The 5518-nt window shown below is 39.2% G+C and overlaps 1 long non-coding RNA gene across 1 annotated transcript; it reads right to left on the bottom strand.

Annotated features, from left to right (window-relative positions):
- Nucleotides 1-928: 928 nt before the first annotated feature.
- On the bottom strand, nucleotides 929-5075 carry LOC146891495 (uncharacterized). The gene is made up of 3 exons (XR_014997392.2): nucleotides 5025-5075; nucleotides 2250-2394; nucleotides 929-1841 (listed from the first exon to the last, which is right to left on the bottom strand). It is a non-coding gene; the product is annotated as an uncharacterized LOC146891495 (long non-coding RNA).
- Nucleotides 5076-5518: the final 443 nt, after the last annotated feature.

Below are 5518 nucleotides of genomic sequence, written 5' to 3'. Positions count from 1 at the left end.
CATTAATCTGTGTATCACCACGAGGTCGTGGCCTACCAAGAAAGTTTCAGCTCGTCTCTGGCGGCAGATCCATGGTCTCTCTGACTCTACCTTATTTCTCCCAGAATTCAGTTTCATCTTCCCGCCTACCTAAGTTCTGCCCTATTAACAGGTCAAGGCAGTTTCTTTATTCATTAAGGGTAACCACAGCACACAAAGGGGACTCCCACATCAGACAGTATAATTTTTAAAAAATATCTTGGAGCAACATAAGGGTTCAATCAAATTCAATTCACATTTAAAGAAAAAGTGTTCAAGTTGTTCTGTCAGAGAACACACCCCAAGACCCACATCAGATGCTCCATATTTTCCTGTGTTATGAAGCAGGACAGTGCTCGTCCTGACAGACGCAGTGCCACCTCGGAAGCACAGCCTCATTCTGCAAGGAGGCGATCATAAGAGTGGTGCTTTTGCCAGGCTGGAATCTTGTCACACTGAGCAGCAGAAGGTTGAAAAATTCTTAAATGGCAGTACATGGCACACAATGAGACTTCTGAAATTAAATATGAAGACCGATAAAACTGAATAGAGCTTACATTTTGCTCACCGCCCTGTTTCGCTGGCGGTTTGGTGAGATTTGAATAGTTCTGATTTCCGTTTAAGACTGTTTTAAGCACTATCGTGGTTATTATTCAGAATGTTGGGTAAGTGCCCTTCTTGCTAGCCATGATGATTAAATGAGGAGGATGCACGAAGCAGGGAAGTGTGCGTGTGTGTGTGTGTGTGTATGTGTGTGTGTGTGTGTGTGTGTGTGCATTCTCTCCTTCAAGCTGCCTGCTGTGCACGGGAGAGGCCATTTCAAATCTATCAGAAGTAATGGACTGCTATTTTCATGTCAGCAGACAGAATGTCATGGGATTTTTACGAATAATTGCAAACCCAGTTGCTGTGCGTGCTCATGCATCGCAGGTGTGGCTTGTCTATGTGGCTCGCCACTTGAGGAGCAGGCCCAATCTTTATTCATTTTGTATGCCCCCGTCTCCCATGGCACTTTGCTTGTACAGTTATTTCCCTTATTAATATCTAAACAATTATCAACCACCGAAATCAGACATTGAAATTTGGATAGTCTTAACAATTCCATTTACTTTTTTGAGCTACCTTGACTCACACACTTTACACACAGTAAAAGCTAACTTCATTAACTGATTTCGTGTGACAGGCACTATCCTAACTCCTTTGCATTCAAACATACTGTGTCCTCATAACAACCTGAGGTTCTGTTTGTATTTCTACACCACTGAGTAAACTGAGGCATGGGGCATTCTGTGAATCACCAAGGTGCATACAGCTAAGCAGCTGAGTGAAGATTTGAATCAAAACAATGTTGAGCTGGAGCTGTTTTATATTTCGATTTTTTGACAGTTTTATCGCTGTCTTAATCACCTTCCCCCTTCCACCAAGAAAATCACCGTCACTTTATTACAATTGTTCTCCTTTTCATCATTCTCTTTTTTTTTTTGTTGATGTTGCTGTATTTGTCAGTGTGTAGGTGTGTGTGTGTGTGTGTGTGTGTGTGTGTGCAAATCTTGCACATATAACTGTACCTGCTATGTGATCACAAAGGCAGTGGCCACGTCATAAGCAGAAAACAGCATCTCACAGACTCTTCTTTATCCTTGACTCTTACGTTCTTTCTACTTCTTCTTTCACAACATGCTCTGGGCCATGGGCATGGTGATATGGATGCTATTTTTAGGACTTATTCTTAGTCACTTATCGTCAGCACTGTGAAGTCCCTGCATTCACTGTTGCCCACTGCGTGAAGAAGATCCCTAACCCAGGCTGAGAGCAGCACTAGCCTGAAAAAAAAAACACATAAATTTTCAAATTGCAGCTTAAGTGCATGTCTACTTAGTAAAATATAAGTACTGTGTTCCTCCTAGTGCCTGTAACCTCCCCAGCCATAGACTTTTAAGCAGGTTCATGGTGCCAAGTATATCGTCTCTCCCATAGAACAGGCCTGAAATGCAATTTAAAAACATTTGGCTATCCTCCAGATAGTCTTGATTATTACTGAACCAGTAGGTATCTTGCCTGATAGGTCTGTAGTATAGCACACAGAAAGATTCGGAGATGACGCTGCTCTTCCAGTAGCCTGTATAGAATCTTCTGGTACTATGAATGATAGCCAGCAAAGTGGAAACTTCAGCTTGACTTTTCAGTATCATGCATCCAAAGTAGATGGTGTCTACAACAGTATGTCTTACCATCTTGTGCTAGTGGGCAACCAGAAAAAATGAAAGTGGGCTGTGATGCTTCAGGAGCCTCTGGGACCTCCCTGACCAACAACTCCTAAGGTGCGATCCAAGGACCTGTGCTCTTGTTCATGCTTCTGTTGCATCAAGACAACAGCTGGAGACGGGAAACAAAACAAAAGAAAACGAAACAAAAGTGGTTCTTCTCAAAACATTCAGCAGTTCCAACACTTAAGCAGAATTTTCTAGAGCTTTACACAGAGAGCAGCAGTTCGTGGATAATCAACCCTAATTTTAACAGCACTTTTATACAAATTCAAAAAAAATACTTTTTTATAATAGCACTCAGCTGTGAGACTTTAAAGATTCTTAATAATTAAGATGGGTTCTAATTTTTAGGCTTATATAAAATATATAACCTTTTAGTCAGTTTTTCTACCTTGTGGTCATACAGGATAGAGATAATAGAGTAGCATATTCAAGACAGCAGACATAGTGAAAACTGCTTCTTTGATGAAACCCAGCTCACACTCGACAGACTCCATTCACTGTTGATTTGTTCACAGTTATGAGTCTGACCCTGTGTGAAATCTCACTCACTGTTCTTGCTTTCAATTTCTTTTTATGTGTGTGACTGTTTTGTCTTCATGTCTATGCGCCCTTCGTATGTTGCACTGGTAGAGAATGCCATCACGACACCTAGAACTGAAGTTACAGATAACTGTGGAATATATTGTGGGTGCTAGAAATTGAACCCAGGTCCTCTGGAAAAAATGGCCAGTATCTTAATTGTTGAGTTAGCTCTCCGACGCCCTAATTTCAATTTCTTAGAGGCATTAATTAAATGCATTTGAAATTTCTTGTAGCACTTACATTTCATTTCAAACTACAGAGTTCTTGGTGGGACTGTTATTTATTATTCTCAGAGATGTTTGTTTGCTGTGGGCTTTGTGGAGGCTGGTTTTTGTAATCCTAGTTTTAATGGCAGAGATTTCCCAGCCCAGATTGATAGAACACTATCTCATTTTTCTAAAGAAACTGTGTAAGGTGAGTGTTGATTTTATTTCAAATACTATACATTTTATGTGTTTATATATTTGATTATTTTTAATCAAATCACTTCCCTACTTCCATGCTTCTCTTTCTCCTGTACAAATTATGATAGCCCATTTTTCATAGAGATATTTGTCATTTGTTAATGTTGCAACATGGAGTTCTTGTACTTTGCCAGGGCTAGACATGCTCACCGGCTCCTGGAAGCTATGAGAAGCAAATTAAGTCTCTTCCTTCAGAAATAAAAATGTCAGTGTAATGTAGGAATTAAATTGGGTAAGTATATATAAATGCCCAGTACATATAGACATGGGGAAAAGCTTTGGCCTTAAAAGTCCATTAGCTATTTTAGTAACTAACCCAGAGAATTGACTTTTTACCCACACGAGTATAGAGGACGAGGAATGTCAGTTATTTGGGGGAAAGTTAAGAGATTGTAAACCTAAGGGGGTAAATAAGAATAAAGGAAGTAAATGAGTGTGCAATGTGGGTGCTTGATTCTGGTCAGGGTTCAAAGGAAAGCTGTACAGAGAAGAGCATTCATATTTGATAAGTGAAAAGAAGGTAAGGAATGGGATGTGACAAGATAAGAAAGGACATGGTCTTTGGAGTTGAAGGAACAGTGCAGTACCTGATAGAGACATGAAGCTATACATCTTGTTATTGAAAAAAAAAAAACAGAGCAGAAATGTCTGTCCAGAATATGGAGAATAATGGACGGAATGAATAAGGGAGAGCACAGCCACCGTGTATGTAGTCTAAAATCCACCCTATTTCTGAAGTTACAAATTATTTCTCTACCCTATAGAACTTAAAGATTTTAAATGAAAGTATGGAGAATGGACACAAGGGTTTGGGATACGATATGAATAATGAAAAGAACCTGACACGGTGAGAAAAGAGAATAGGCAAGATATAAATTACTGAAAGAGACAAAGGAAAATTTGTGAAAAGGAATAGACCAAGAAGAGGTAGACTAAAGCACATCTATCAGAACGACTGCTTTCTCTTGTTTTTGGAAGTATTATTGAGTACTGAAAAGGTTAAGAGTCCTCGGAGACAGAGAAAGAAAGGGTGTGGATAGAAGAGATGACAGGGCTAGAGAAGGGAGAGGTAGGTAGGAATGAGAGTAGTTTAAATGCTAATATGTTTTAACACACACGTTAACATACAGGCAATATATTAATTGATATGTGATAGATCTCTTGAAAGGCAGGACACACAGTTAAAAATTAAGAACTTGGGGCTGGAGAAATGGTTCAGTCCATCAAGTATTTGCAATATAAGCAAGAGGACCTGGGTTCATGTTCACTACCCATGTAAAATTCTGGATGTAATGTTACATTGTAACTACAACACTGGGGAGACAGACAGGCTGATCTTTGGGGCTTTCTGGCTTGTAAATCCAGCGAGTCTTGAGCTCCAGATTCAGTGAGAGACCGTGTCTCAAAAATAAGATGAACAGTAACTGAAAACATGTCAGCCTCCACGTACATACACACGAGTACACATACAAACACAGATTCACAAAAACATGTACACACCTACACACATTTCAAAAGAGGGGAAAGAGATATAGATGGTGTTTGCTTGTAGAAACAGGATACAATGAAGTAATGTGCAAACATAAATACATTTATTGTTGAGAAAGTTCTCAGAGAAACAGGCCTTCAAAGAGATCTAATGTTCATGCCTCACTTTTTAAGAGAGAATGCTAAATAAGTGAGTACTTACTCGATGTCCTATGCCAGTGATCAAATTTGTCTTCTCTAATTCACATAAGCTGTGGAATAAGACATAATTATTAACATAACCATCAAATTCCAAGAGAAAACTTAATTTTCTTTAAATTCAGGTAATTTTCCCTCCTTAGCTAGTTGGAAGGTGTTGGCTTATTCTTTTTCCTACTTGCTCCTCTGTCTGGCCCTAACAGAATGAGAAAATTGGGGTGCCACAGGTGAGTTATGGGCAGAAAATGTTCTAAGAGTTCAGCGGGTTTTTATTCTGCCTTCTACCTCTTTCATGAATTTCTAAGCTTTTCTGAAAATTGCACCTTCTTTGGAGCTGGGAGTGTCTCATTCTGCCTACTTACAACAGCTCTGCCACCTTCATCCTTCTACGCTGAGAAACCCATGTTTAGGTTCATTGAAGGTTTTTCTTTTTTTTTATCTTTCTATTTGTGGATATCAAGTTTTCTTTTTTTTTTTTTTGAAAGTAATTTTATTAAA

This window comes from Myodes glareolus, chromosome 16 (genome assembly GCF_982192425.1).
Source record: "Myodes glareolus chromosome 16, mMyoGla1.1, whole genome shotgun sequence".
Taxonomy (NCBI): Eukaryota; Metazoa; Chordata; class Mammalia; order Rodentia; family Cricetidae; genus Myodes; species Myodes glareolus.
The sequence above is the reverse complement of the archived record's forward strand: the minus strand, read 5'-3'. Positions and strand labels throughout refer to the sequence as shown.